Below are 15967 nucleotides of genomic sequence, written 5' to 3' on the forward strand. Positions count from 1 at the left end.
CATCTAATGGCCCCTAACTGCCTCTGCCTCAGCCCCCACCACCATGGCTTTGTCCAGAAGGAAGTCAGACATCCAGAAGATGGCTGGTCAACCTGGTCTAGTTAGCATATTACCCTTTTAATAGTATAGGTAGGTTATATAGGATAGGATTGCTTAAATGGGCGAGGGGAGCCTTTTTCAGCAGGAGGAGATGCTCTTGGCAGACAAAAATACATAATCCCTATATCTGGACTGATAGCCAGCCATATGCACTATACTGACAAACCGGTCATTAAAAAATAGAACTAATTTCTTACACCTTACACCAAACAGCTGTTGCCTTTAAAACCCCTCCTCAGCCCCCACCTTAGGTTCTGCCTTTGCAGTTCACCCAGATTAGGTTCTGATTGGTTGGTTTCTATGCCAGTCAGTGTAAATAGCTCCGCCTCCTAGGCAGCCATTGGCTCCTCACAGTTCACCCAGATTTGGTTCTGATTGGTCAGTTTCTATGCCAGTCAGCTCAAAAGCTCCACCTCCTAGGCAGCCATTGGCTCCTCGCAGTTCACTCAGATTTGGTTCAGATTGGTCGGTTCTATGCCAGTCAGCATCTCCGGGCCTCTCTCTGGGCCTGATCAGAGAGGCAGAGCTGATCAGCAGCCCCCATGGTTGCTTGTGAGTCCCAGAGAGAAAGAGAGGCAAGGGCTGATCAACAGCTGCCACGGAGGCTGCAGATCAGACCCTGCTTCTCTCTCCGGGCCTCTCAACAAGCCTCGATCCCAGACTGATCCGCAGCCCCCTTGGTAGTCAGTGCTGGGTCGCCACACCTGCAGCAGGAGCAGTCAGTGCTGGGTTGCCACGGCAACCCAGCACTGACTGCAGGACTGACTTCGAGTGTTCGGTCATCCATTTGGTCATTTTGGATATTACGGACCCTGGCTCTTTATATATATATATATATATATATATATATATATATATATATATATGTTCTTAATGGTGACATACACTGAGTGGCCAGATTATTATGATCTCTGAACACATAATAATCTGGCCACTCAGTGTATATTCTATATAATAAAAGGCTAATATACAAATTGTCCCCTCGACCAGGAGTTTGACCAGCAGGCAGGCTGGCCAACCGCCCATGTCCCCTCCCCCTAGCCAGGCTGGCCGGACCCCACCCACACATGAATTCATGCACCGGGCCTCTAATATATACATACACACACACACACACACACACACACACAGGCCAGATTATTATGCATTCAGAGATCATAATAATCTGGCCACTCAGTGTATATACAAATTCAAATCAATATTAGGGACAATGTTTCAATTTTGGACATTTTTTCTGATTCTTAAACCATTATTTTTCCCCCTATGCCAGTGGTCGGCAAACTGCGGCTCTGTTGACTAATGAGTTTGCCAACCACTGCTAAGGCATTAACCTTACCCAGAAGTTTTGACTTCAGGTTAAAGACATTAGTACATTATTAAAATGTTTTTTAAGTGTTTTTCCATAAGGCAGTGGTCGGCAAACTCATTAGTCAACAGAGCGGCAAACCGCGGCTTGTGAGCCACAGTTTGCTGACCACTGCCCTATACCAATGTCCAGGAGCTCAGGTCATTCTGTAAAATGTAAGCAAGGCCACCGCTTACATAATTTGATTCATAATAAGTGGAGGGAAACAAGTCGGTAGAATATAATTCAACATGTATATTTAAAATAGACAAAACAAATCCTAATATATTCACTTAAAACACTGTGATATAGCTTATCATGTTTATACAAATTGAAAAGAGAGAACAATGTGGCTTTTATTTACATTACATTTCTTGTAGCCAGCTTTTTGGCTAAATAAACAAAGGTAGGTAAACTAGGCACATATGTAGCTCTATCAAATAAATTTTAAAGAGTCAAATTAACTCCTTCAGTTCTTTATGGACTATGTCTTGCAAAGTGGCCTTGTGACTGATGTGGAAGGCTGAACCCCCCTGCCAGTCCTGCTGCCTGTATAGAGGCCCATTGGCACCTCTTAAATGCCTCTCCTGTAATTCCTGTAATTGCCACCACATGGTTGGTGGCTTCTTGGGTTACACAGAAAAGACCAGACAATTTGTTTTCCTATGAATAAGGGCTTCAAAATAGTGGAACAAACTCACAATTGAGTCAGCATTGTAAGCTTTCCAAATAATTCTAACACAAAGTTAGTAAATTCCATAAAATATGACAAAACTCACACGTGAACTTAACTCAAATACATCTGAAGAGAGAATTTTAAATTGTATATTTAATTTTAATGAAATATTCGTGACCATCAAGAATTATTTAGATCATCATTAAACAGGCCTGCCCTCGTGAACCTTGCGGGTTACTCATCCATACTACTTCCTTTGAGCACTGATCGTGGAGAAGGTGATCTCTCTGAAAGCAAGCTTTTCTGTGTCTCATCCGTTCCCTCACAGTCCCTGCCAGAATGCTCGGCGTACAGTAGTCTCCTAATACAGATGTGCTTGTTCAACCCAGCGTTTATTAATTGTGTGCTCTACACCTGACCTGCTTTATAAAAATAAGACGACAAAAATAAAAATAAAAATGGCCCTGTCTCCCAAAAGCTTACAAACAAACAGAGGATATTAGCATAATGTATGGTAGTCCCCCCAGTGGATGCCTGAAACCTCAGACAGGACCGAACCCTATATATATAAAACATATATATATACACCATGTTTTTCCCCTGGCATATACATACCTGTGATAAAGTTTAGTTTATAAATTAGGCACAGTAAAAGATTAATAGCAATAACTAATAAGAAAACAGGACAATTATAACAATACGTGGTAGTAAGAGGTGAACGTGATTCTCTCTCTCAAAATACCGTATTGTCTGTACTCACCTTTTCCCTTAAAGGAAGCACTTCAGGGCTTTTCTTCTGCATATCCGAATTGCCAGCATCCCTGCCTCTGTCCTTTGGGGCCATTATCAAGGAAAGGAAGGGCGACTTGAGCACGAGCGCCGCCCTGACGACCGCCGGCTCCGTGACCAACGTGAGGAGCGTCCACAACGTGCAGACGCGGGACTGAGGGCGGCCCGATTCGCGTGCAGGACGGCGGGACTCGCGAGATTTCACCACGAGTCAGAAGCCTGCGGTGTAAAACCGGTGAGTTGTTCATTTCTGGAATTTTCCATTTGGTATTTTGGGACCGCAGCTGACCGAGGGTAACCGAATCTGTGGTCAGTGAAACGGAGGGCAAGGGGGGGAACTACTGTCATAGGTTTTATGCCCTGGTCTGCGTGAGGCCCGGCGGGAGCGCAGAGAAGGCACCTCCACCTCCCGTGGAAGAGAAGGCCGTCGGTACCCTAAGTGTTTGCACGAGCCGGGCAGTAGCACGAGGAAGAGAGTAGCATGGGCGCGGTCACTGGATGAAGCATGACCGAAGGACGGGCAGGTTCCCAGGAGTTTCACAAGCGAGGATAGAGTGGACGGGAGTGGCAGGAGTGGAGATGGGCTTCTAGGAGGAATGGTGGCCGGAGGGGCAGACCCAGGACAATGTTGAACACAGCTGAAGAGTTTGGATTTTAGCAGGAAGACTGGGAAACAGCTGAAAGTTATTAAGTAGTGAAGGGTTAATGGGGTTTTACAAAGAACCACAGTGTATAGAAGGAAGGCAGTTGAAAAATGTTGCAGTGACTCAGGAAAAAAAAAAAAGCAACACTGGCCTAAATTAAAACAGTGGCAGCAAAAAAGGGGAAAAAATCATTCCTAGGGGGATTATGGAGATGGAATAAATAAGATATCAAATGATGAGCCATCACTAGAGAATGGAAGGGCTAGTTACATCTCCTAGGGTTCTGATCTTGCAACTGTGTGGATCCTGGTGCCATTCGCCAGGACAAAGGGTATGAGAGAAGAGTGCACTTAGTGGGTTATGGAAGAGAAAAAAATTGATGAAATATGAATGTGGTGCGTTTGGTTACATTTTTGGATTATTTTGAAAGAAGGGGCAGCACAGGACAGTAACAAGTGGAGACTTTTTATCAAAGGGGGTGATTATAATAGTGCCTTTCCTATTGTGTTATTGTGAGTCGTACATGAGTTAACACATAAAAGTTCCTAAAATAGGGCCTGATAATGTAAATGTTATTTAGTAATATTTTTCAGTTATAATTTATATCCAACTGGAGGCACCCAAGCAGTTTGAAATGGTTATCAAATTACTTTGAACAAGCCCTAGCGAGTTTGACTTAGCGATGAACGACGGCCTGCAGACCAAAGGGTCCCAGGTTCGACTCCGGTCAAGGGCACATACCTTGGTTGCAAGCTTCTCGGGCCCTGGCCCTGGTCAGGGCTTCTGCAGGAGACAACCAATCAATGTGTTTCTCTCACATCGATGTTTCTCTCTGTCTTTCCCTCTCTCTTCTACTCTCCCTCAAAATCAATGGAAAAATATCCTCGGTTGAGGATTTTTTAAAAATTACATTAAACAATGTTTCTCAACCTTGATTGCGATCCAGAATCATCCAGGAGCCTGAATGTCCTCGCCAAGCCCTACCCCTGGTGGTTCCCATAAACGGACAACAGTGAGAGCACAGGCAGATAGAGGGAGTAGATGGAATCACATGTTGGATGAGGTCCCCCTAAATGACTAGAAAGAATGAGAAGAGGCCTTAACATTCAAGTTTCCCACCCAAATTCATCATTGCTCTAACATGACCAGCTCCAGATTTTGTAATTTTACTTCTTATACTGGGACTGTGGATCAATGTGAACCACAGTATCATAGAAAATTGTAAAGATACTTGGGGCTATTGTTTTGTCTTACCTGTTATGCATCATGGGGTGCAGGGAAATGTTGTAGGGAAACAGTGACTATCAGTCATGCTGTCAATCATGCCAAGGCAGAATTCAAGCAGGCTTTGAGAACCCTGGGAAACTGCGTAAGATTCAGGGTATGATTATTTTGTTGAGGGTGAACCACTCCAGGACATGTGGTAGAAAATTGAAAATTCTTTTTTTAAATTTTCTTTATTGATTAAGGCAGTGGTCGGCAAACTGCGGCTCTCGAGCCACATGCGGCTCGCGAGCCGCGCTTTGCCGCTCTGTTGACTGAGTTTGCTGACCACTGACCTAGACTCTCGATTCCAATAATTACAGGCTGTTGTTGTTCCTTGTGATTAAGCCCCTATCCAGTGGTCGGCAAACTCATTAGTCAACAGAGCGCAAACCGCGGCTCACAAGCCGCATGTGGCTCGCGAGCCGCAGTTTGCCGACCACTGGATTAAGGTATTACATGTGTGTCCTTATCCCCCCATGGTACTCCCCCCCCCCCCCGCACTCCCTCCCCACTCCGCTCTGAAAACTGAAAATTCTAAAAGCACCACCAAGCTGGTAACTGCAGTGGGGATGGGGCTTCCAGCTTCTAAATAGTGCATTTAATCCCTGGGCTCATGGGCAAAAGGTAGAAGAATGATGACTAGCTCTTTGGATATGAGAATAACAAATCACATGCCTCACATTTGAAGTGACTTGTTCACTTCAAAGTGAATAAAATAGCTATTCTTACAGCCTTTTTTGACCTGGACCATTAGATGGCCCACAGGAAATGACAGAACTGTTTTTTTTTAAAAGCACGATGCCAAGAAGACCCAATATGACATGAACCCATCTGAGCTGAGCATAATAGCAGAAAGAGGACTTCCTCTTTACTTCCTGCCATCTTATACACATACATGAGATTACAGGCTCTCTGTGGCAGGACCTGCTTCGGAGGTCAGAGACTTCCCTGTTATGTCACAAGGAGTGCTCCATACCTCTGGCTCACATACTGTCAACTTAATGGAAAATCATTAATTTACAAAGACCACTGTTCTTTAGGCAGCTTTATGTACTAGTAACTATGCCTTGATCTATCATTAGTAGGGAAAAAAAAAAACAAGGCTCAACTAGGCAGAACTAGGTTAGAAATTTATCTAAATCTAAAACCAGTATTTTCTCACTCTATGATAGTACATATTTGGAAACAATAACTATCGTAGTCCAGTTTGTCTAATTATTTGGAAATAAATGAGAAAGAATGCTGGGAAAATGGTTTGGCGTCTCAAGGAAAAGAGTTAAAACTACATTTGGTAAACAATGGGGAGGTTGGTAATGCCCAGCATCAATGATTTTTTAACAACTCATCCACTCCCTTCCACAAATACTGCATAAGCCCCTTAACAAGCTGGCCATGAGTTTGATATGCTTGCAATGTGCCAGACCCTGTTGTGGGCTCTAGGTCAAGAAAAGTGGCAAAGTACTTGCTATCATGGAGCTTAAACTCTTAATAGAGGGAGATTGAAAGTAAATCACATTAAATTTATACATCTGGTGGTGATAAATGCTATAAAGAAATATGAAGTAAGATGAGGAGAGAAGATGAGGTAAGGAGGAGGTGTCCTGTTGTATATGGTACTATTTTATACAGATGGCTTCTCTAGAAATGGAGTTTCCTAGAACAGAAAGAACAGAACCAAACCCTTATTTCCCTCATTTTGTGATTCTGCTGCCTACCCATTTTCCTTACATAAATGTCTACATTATTCATACAGGATTTTTTGTGTGTGTATATTGTTTTGGATAGAAGCAATTTTTCACAACATAGGGTCTTGGAAGAAAAAAGAAAAAAACACAAAAATGTTCTCTAGCCTCTTTTTCCTCTAAAAAAATTAGAGCCAAAATAACTGTTTAGCAAATCTACCACACTGTCCCTGTCTCCTAAGCCCTACTATCATTTTTTAGTAGACCAATTTTCTCTTTTATTGTCTGTTGACTGAGGATATATGGGAGCAGCCCTTTATTGTTTTAAGAAACCAGTCACTGCAATTCAGGAAGGCTGAGCTTTCTTTTTTGCTCTTCTAATTATGAAAGGGAACCTGGACACAGCCCGATCAAAGATGCAGACAGCTGTGATGAACACTTCTCTGATACGTTTAATTCATTAAAAAGTATAATCTGCTTCTTTCTGAGTCATAGTTCCTTAGAAATTCTGTAACACAATGACATTCTGACAAATTTGTCATTTTTGCACACTTTTATTTTCTCAGCATTTTTGTTAACAATAGAAGCACTTTCTAGATATTTTAAAGGGCACAAAACACCTCAGGAAATTGTATCTTGGTTATAGCTTCTGTGAAGCTAACAAGAGTTTCAGGTTTATTTGTGTCTTTTCAAATCAGGGATATTATAAATTTGATTTTTTTTTATCATCATGTCATTGTAGGTCTTACTGTCTTTTCTCTCTTGCTACTCTATTCAATCTAACTTCCATCCAACAGTCACACTTCACAATTTACAACGCTCCTAAAAACAAAGGGCAAGGGAAATCTAGCAGCAAGTACTGTGAGGCACAGCATTCTTTCTTGCCTCTGATAAAGTAACATTCTGGAAGATATAAAAATGGTGCTATCAAAGAGGAGAAATGTGGTCTTGAATTCAACTTTGACCCACTTATTGAACTTGAAATGGGGCCAGCTTTAAACCATGACAGTATTGGTAGAATAAGGTATCATATGACATCATCCACAAGACCGAGAAACCTCCCTCCTTAAAATACCTTTTCACAGATGCTCCATTAGTAATCCATGGCTTTGGGGTTAAATGTTTCTTTATCCTTATTCTTAAAGCACCATCATGGACAGGTACACATGTAAAACATGTATTCTTTTGACTTGAGTTTATGTGGCACTTCTCTCTTGGGTACTAGAGTAATAAGTATGTGGGAATAGAAAGGAAATAGTAGGAAAAGATAGTTACAAAGCAGGAAAAGGATGGCTAAACCACACTAAATCCATTTCTTTAATGTTTTCCTAGAGGCAGCCCTACATTTGATAGAAAATGGTTAAAATTGTTGCCATTCCACAATATTAGTGCAACCACAGAGGATGGGAGGAGGCAATCAGGCATCTAGGAATGGGCTCCTCTCCTTTAGAAATACAGAGTGCCAACATTCTAGCCATTTTCATCCAAATTAAATCTGAATGGAACACCCACCTGGCTGGTTTCAGTCTATAGTAATTTTAAGTGCACTTGTCACCTGAACACAAGGGAAAGGTAGAAAATTATTCCAACCTGGATGAATAGTTTTGTTGAAAATAATATTAGGATAGCCACCTTAAAGGAAGCAGTGTCCCAAAGAACAAAATATAAGCTATATAATGTAAAGGTTGTAAAATAATCGCACATAACCATAAAAATATCCATAGCATAAATAAATATTTTTCACTTTTTTTCTTGCTTACACAATGTATCAGAGAAAGAAAGATTATTATTGTCATTATTTCTGTGGCCTTGTTCATTATCCAAATGCTTTATAGACATTGATTAGTTAACTGTATGATCCCTGCCAGAAAGGTTAGTCTGATTAACCTCAGAGCCAGAGCCAGAGCGCCCAAGGTTAAGTGATTCATCCTTTCCTCCAAGGAGATCAGTGAAGGACAAGATCTCATTGCTACAGTTCTTCTGTCTAAAGCGGTTCCTATGTAACACTGAAAAGGCTTTGTCTTCCCTAACATAAGTAATGTCAGAAAAGTACTGGAAATCATACATACTTATTGGTAAAAAATGAAATATTATCCTGGTGAGAGTCTCTGTTCAATTAGAATGAATACACTTGGATACATTTTCTAGTCTGTGGCCAGTGGTGCATTATCAGAGTTACTACATCTTCATGCAACAATTTGCTCCTTCTCTCAGTATTTATTGAGATCCCATTATGCCGCCTGAGGAATGTAGTAGGCCCCAGGGATACTGAAGTGAATTTGAGAGCCTAGGTCCTATTCTCATGAAACTTACTTTCTAGTCTGGTGAGACTGGCAATAAAAGCATTAAAGAACCAAGAATAATGGCAAATAGAGATAAGAGCAGGAGGAGAATTTGCACAGTTGGAACTGTGCCTCCGTCATTTCTAGATGGGGTCATCAGAAAAGGCGTCTCTGAGAAGGTGGCATTGAGAGTGAATGGCAAGAAGGAGATAGCCATGGGAAGAGAAAACCACAGAACATTCCAGAAGGAAATACAAGCTAAAGGAAAAGCCTGAAAGTAGAAATGAACTAGGCATGACCAGGGACCTGAGAGAAATTCAATGTGTCTGGAGTTTATTCTAGGTGCCTTGGGAAACCACTGGAAAGTTTGAAGTGTTGATGTGACAAAACCTTATTCATATTTGCAAAACATTACTTTGGCTGTTATTTTGGGGGGAAAGAGCAAAGGAAGGGAAGCCAGGTAGCAGGCTATTGCAGTGGTTCCCATGACAGATGAAGGTGATCTGAACTAGGATGGTAACAGTGGAGATGAGGATTTAATTGGATGGATTTATGTAGGTTTTTATGATAATATTGATAGGATTTGCTAATAGATATGGGAAATATGGGCATTGTAGGATTAAAGACAACTGCTATATCTTCAGGTTGTAAAATGAAAGATAATTATTAGTAAATGTTTGAAATCTAAGGCTTGTCACAATGCATTTTAACTTGGGAAATGCATAGCACCAGGAAAATAAAATATCAGGAGGATCTGACATCGTCCAAGATGTCAGCAAAGCCTTCTTTTGAAAGTGACATGTAAACTAAGATCTGAAGGAATTAGCTGGAAAGATGCCATGACCATCACTGGGATGTAGTCATAATTCATACACTCATTACCACAAGTTACTGACTAGAGCCATTATGTGTCCTTCAAATTCTGGAGAGGGAGCCTCTGGTCTCTTGATTGTCCTTAGGGCAGGTGTCCAGCTCTCATCCAGTCTGTTGTGGACCAGGGAATGCTAGTGTCACAGAGCCTGGAGTTTTCCTGGACTAAGAGAGAGCCTGTTATGTAGAAGAAAAGTTGAGTAAGACAGCAAATCGACTTATGTGTCTAATATAATCCTCCATTCACCTTTACATTCCCAGAGCTTAATAGAGTCAGACATATATAGGAAACTTTCAGTGTCAAGTGATTAAGTGTATAGAGGCAAATTAAAGAGACAGGAGGCAATTTGGGGCTTCTGTTAAGTAAAAAAGACATCTGTTTCCTAAATCAACCACAACCATCTACCAAATATGCTACTCCTCCCACTCCGTAATCTTTTGGCACTGTATCTCTCTAACAAACATATTAACAGTATCAGCTTAGAAATATTTTGGTTATTATTGACACCTGAAATTGTTCACATATAAATCCAGTGCTTCTCAAACTTTACAGAATCTAAGAATCACCTGGGCCACATATGTTAAAATGCAAATTCCTAGATCTTATCCATTTTAGGACAGCCAAAGTGGAACCCAACAATATAAAATTTAATATAATGCAGCAACCCCACTTTAAGAGGAATATTCAAAAGAATTGAAGGCAGAATCTTGAAAACATATGTGTACCCCTATGTAAATAGCAGCATTATTCACAAAAGCCAAAAGATGGAAGAAACTCAAATGTCCATTAACAGATGAATAGATAAACAAAATGTGGTATATACATACAATAGGATATTATTTAGTCTTAAAAAGGAAGGAAATTATGACATAAACTACAACATGGAGAAAGACCTTGAGAACATTATGCTAATAAGCCAGTTGCAAAATGGCAAACACTATATGATTCAATTAACATTTATTTGAGGTCTCTAGAGTAGGCAAATTCAGACACAGAAAGTAGAATGGTGTTGCCAAGGGCAGGGGTTAGAAAGAAATTGAAAGTTGTTTTTTAATGGGTTTAGAGTTTCAGTTTCAAAAATTGAAAAAGTTCTATAGATTGGTTACACAACACTAAGTATATTTATCACTATTGAACTGTACATTTAAAATGGTTAAGATGTTTTATGTTATGCATATTTTACCACATATCTAAAAGGCTAATATGCAAAGTGTCCCCTCAGGAGTTCGAATGGGAAAACAGGAGTTCAATCGCTTGCTATGACGTGCACTGACCACCAGGGGGCAGTGTGGAATATGGTGGGCAAGCAGAGGCGCCTGTGGGGCGCTAAGGGAGTAAGGGAAGGAGGAGGTGGGAAGGTGGCGAGGCTGGGGGAATTGCGCGGTGATGGCAGTGAGGGAAGGAGGAGAGGGGAGGCAGGGAACCTGATTGGCCCTGATTGCAGGCCAGGCCTAGGGACCCTACCTGTGCATGAATTTTGTGCACCAGGCCTCTAGATGAAAATAAAATATGAATTTTATCAAAGATCTCAAGTGATTAAGATGCAAATGAGGAAATTTACTTTGAGAAACACCATGCTATAGTCAGCCTTTTCCCCAGTCCAGTCTATTTTATATCTAGAGTCTCATGGATCATTTTCACTGACTGAATTGGACTTCATTACCTGTCTATTGGATCCCAATAGCCACATATTTGTGGGGTTTTTTTGTTCCAATCCCATTTCTATCCTAATCTATTACTTTAATCTAATGTCATATTCCCAAAACAATGATTTCTGTTTAATATAGATGGATTCTGATTCTGATAGAAGATTCAAGGAGAATGAGAAAAAACACAGTGCGGAAAATGATCAAATGACTACAAAAAGTAACAGAATGTAGTATGCTTACCTTAGAATTATAGATTTTAATTTTATCTTTTCTATATTTTTACCTTCTGAAACCTGAAGTCTTTTACTTAATATGACCTACAAATAATATATACATTAAAAGTTTAATGATAATACAAGCCAATAGAAATGAATTTGTAATTCTTTTCTCATTTTTCCCACTGAGACAATAACAAATTACATCTCTAATATTCTTACCATGTTTGAGGAAGAGATGCCATAATTGAAATGATGTCCCTTCATATCATGGTAAAATCACTGGTTTTCAACCCTGACTTGACTTTAGCATACCTAAAGAAGTAAAACAAACAAACAATATTCTGCCCCCATTCTAGACATATTATCTGTAATACTTTCAACAATATACTTTTAAATAAAATAAAAATAAATAAATAAAAATGAAATACACACACACACATACACACACACACACACACACACACACACACACACACTGAGTGGCCAGATTATTATGATCTCTGAACTCATAATAATCTAGCCACTCAGAGTGTGTGTGTGTGTGTGTGTGTGTGTGTGTGTGTGTGTGTATTAGAAGCCCAGTGCATGAATTTGTGCATGGGTGGGGTACAGCCAGTCTGGCCAGGGGGAGGGGACATGGGCGGTTAGCTGTCCTGCCTGCTGGTCGAACTCCTGGTCGAGGGGACAATTTGTATATTAGCCTTTTATTATATAGGATATACACTGAGTGGCCAGATTATTATGCATTCAGAGATCATAATAATCTGGCCACTCAGTGTATACACACACACACACACACACACACGTGTGTGTGTGTGTGTGTGTGTGTGTGTGTGTGTGTAGAATTGAGTTGGCAATAGGTGAAGACTGAGAACAATTAAACTAGTTGATACAACATGAAAGTCGCCATCCTTTGGGTATCTTTAGTCAAAGACAGAAAATAACTAGGCCAATTACAACCACTGATTTTACACTCTTAATCCCTTGCCTCTACATTTCTCCCTGTTCTGGACTGAATGTAATTCCCTCCACATTTATATGTTGAAGCCCTAACCTCCAATGTGATGGTTTTTGGAGGTGAGGCTTTTGGGAGATAATTAGGTTTAGATAATATCCTGAGGGTGGAGGCCCCATGATCAGGTTAGTGCCCTTAGAAGAAGAGGGTGAGACTGGAGCTTGAGTAGGTGGCTAGCTGCAAGCCAGGACAAGAGCTCTCACCAGACCCCAACCTGATATCAGACTTCCAGCCTCCAGAACTATGAGGATTAAATTTCTGTGGTTCAAGCCGCTGGTCTACGGTATTTTATTATGGCAGACCAAGCTCATTAAAACACTCCTGTAAGCTCATGGTACTTAATCTTATCCCTTATCATCTTCATAACCCATAGTTGAGACCTGTAATCTGATATAGTTTCTGATTACAAATGGTATATGAGAAGGATAACTCTCTAAACAGTTGATCCAGTTCTGTCAATTGGTGGGGTATAGTTGTAAACATCTTGTGGGTGTGTCATTTTGAAGACTTGATAGCTGAAAGTGGGGAAGGAGTAGGAGTAACAAGCATGTCTCACCACTCAGGTAAGCCTGTGAAAGGTGGGCTAAAAACATAGGGACTTTGGAATACAAACAATCAAACAAAAATAATGACAGACCTAAGAGACTAAAGGGAGTTAGAAGTTTCATTTTAACTTTAACATAACAAAGAGTAACTTTTGGGTAAATCAGACATTAAAAAAATCAAAGAGATAATATGGAGATGAGGGAACATATACAAAAAATATTTAAATGAAAATGTTTAACAAATGTTTTGAAGGGTTATGATGCTTTTGCTTCTTGCTCTGTAGACTTGATTTTATTATAGTGATTAATTTTTCTTAATAATCAACCTAATTGAATTTTGAGACACAAGAGGGTCTGTTGTTTTTGTTTTTTGTTTTTCTAATTCATGAATTACTAGCTTTTATATGCTTTCTGACTGCCACCTGGTGCATGTTAATATACTGCATGAGAAAGGCAACAGGGTACAATGAACTTCCTAATGTTAAGATCAAATTGGTAGCTCATCAGTTTATTAACAAATAGCTTTGATGTAGCTCAGTGATTTGAAAATAAAATGTGAGAGTATCTACATTCATTAGTATGGCTTTCTCTAGTTTTCAAAAACTGGGTAAAAGGGTTTCATTTTGTTTTGAGATGATTTTTATATAATGTTAAAATATGCTTTAATAAAAGATTGCCACTAAGAAGTGGCAGTGTTTTGTTTTATTACTAGGGGCCCAGTGCACAAATTCATGCATCTTGAAAGGAACTGTGGGCCATGAGGTTGCAGTAGGGACAGGGGCAGGTCTTGGCCCATCCTTCGTGCTCCCACCCAGCCCCTCCCGCTGCAGCCCCAGATCCCCTGTCTGCCTGCAGCCCCGCTCCCGCTGTCACCACCGCCGCCCCACAAGCTAACGGCATCAGCATCACTTGAAACTGCTATGGCATGGAGTGATTGGGGCCAGCACCAGCAGCGGATGCAAGCAGGACCGGCACCATCAGTGGGTGCAAGCACTGGCTGCTGCTCTGATTGCCCCTCAGGAGCAAGGGGCGGTGGAGAAGCCCTCAGGGGTGATCAGGGCTGGCAGCTGCTGCTCACACCTGCTGATGGCTCCAAGTGATTGGGACCAGTGCCGGGCACCAGAAGTGGGTGCGAGTGGCGGCTCCGCCGCCGGCTGTGAGTGCAAGCAGGGCTGGCGCCAGCAGCAGGTGCAAGTGCTGGGTGGGACCAAAGAATTTTGGTGTGTGGGAGCAAAGAATTTTCAGTAACCATCAGAGGCTCACACTGATGACAGTGACCAGCACCCTGCCTTGGTCTGGCACCCCCACTCACCTGTTCTACCATCCCGCCGTGGCCAACGCTCACCGTGTTCCACACATGCATCCTGGTGGTCAGCGCACATCATAGTGACCGGTTGTTCAGTTCCAGTAGGTCTGCCGTTTGGTCTATTTGCATATTAGCCTTTTGTTATATAGGATTATTAATGATTACCTTGCATGGAAAAAAGAAAAAAAAGGACAGGTGATCAGCCTTTCTGGAGAGGCTAAGAGAGATATTCAGAAACACTTGGACACTGTCTCTTACTTTCTTCTCTCCTCATCAAGAGGAGGGGACTTGGACTCATGCTGAATTGGTTCAAAATGTGGACATCAGTATATCAGTAGTCATGCCTTTAATGGAAATCATAGAAAATTAATGTAGCTGCTTCTTGAATGGTGGTAAAAATGCCACAAAAGACTTATAGTAAAGTAAGAATTGGACCTCTTTCTTAATTCTGGTAGGTTTCTACCAGCCAAAAAGTCTCATGAGATACTCTATGTTTACAGAGATAGACATAGATGCTTCATAGAAAAACAAGGGGCCAGAAAAAAGCTACCCTGAAACATGATGCATCTGCTCCGGCTCTCTGTAGCTGCCTTATATCCATTAATTTCTGTACCATTGGACAAATATATGCATGTGTGTGTGTGTGTGTGTGTGTGTCCTCATATTCTCTTCCTATTAATTCCTATTAAACACCAAACTAAAAGCTCCATTTTATTGCCCCAACACACATTCCCATTTTTGTTGTTGAAATTTTACTGAACTGTAAAATCCACAAGTCTAGGAACCATGGATATATAGTGATGAATAGCAGGATATAAAAGGATTGAGCTATTTTACAGTCTTACTCCCTTTGGTCTCTTACTAAAACAAGCATAATCTGTCAATTATGAAACATAAATGATAGGCCAGTAGATCCTGGTGAAAAGCCAGTTTGGGGAACGGGGTGGTAAGGGAAATAGGTTCATATAAAGACTGGGGAGGTAACATTACTTGAACTTGTAAAGAGAAGCTGAAATGGAAGATCAAGGCTGAGCCTGGTTCATGATTTTACTTTGAAATAGGGCTGTACCTGGCCTTTTATTACAAAATTAGCGACTCAGTGCACAAAATTTATGCACAGGGGTGGGGGGTCTCTCAGCCCATCCTGCACCCTCTCTAATCAGGGACATCCCTCTTGCAATCTGGTACTGCTGGCTCCTAACCACTCACCTGCCTGCCTGCCTGATCGCTCCTAACTGCCTCTGCCTGCCTGATCGCCCTTAACTGCCCTCTCCTGCCAACCTGATCTTGCCCCCAACTGCCCACCGCTGCCAGCCTGATCTCACCCCCAACTGCCCTCCCCTCCCAGCCTGATCTCTCCCCAATGACCCTCCCCTGCCAGCCTGATCTCGCCCCTAACTGCTCTCCCCTGCTGGCCTGATCACCCCTAACTGCCTCTGCCTGTCTGATCGACCTTAACTGCCCTCCCCTGCCAGCCTGATCTCACCCCCAGCTTCCCTTCCCTGCCAGCCTGATCTCGCCCCCAACTGCCCTCCCCTGCCAGCCTGATCTTGCCCCCAACTGCCCTCCCCTGCTGGCCC

At 41.6% G+C, this 15967-nt stretch overlaps 1 long non-coding RNA gene across 1 annotated transcript in view; it reads left to right on the forward strand.

Annotated features, from left to right (window-relative positions):
* Positions 1-3126: 3126 nt before the first annotated feature.
* LOC129151426 (uncharacterized) overlaps positions 3127-15967 on the forward strand; it is a 91071-nt gene continuing 78230 nt past the window's right edge. Inside the window, exon 1 of the long non-coding RNA XR_008558110.1 lies at positions 3127-3144. This is a non-coding gene — a long non-coding RNA (uncharacterized LOC129151426). The remainder of the gene's footprint in view (positions 3145-15967) is intronic.

This window comes from Eptesicus fuscus, chromosome 14 (genome assembly GCF_027574615.1).
Source record: "Eptesicus fuscus isolate TK198812 chromosome 14, DD_ASM_mEF_20220401, whole genome shotgun sequence".
Taxonomy (NCBI): domain Eukaryota; kingdom Metazoa; phylum Chordata; class Mammalia; order Chiroptera; family Vespertilionidae; genus Eptesicus; species Eptesicus fuscus.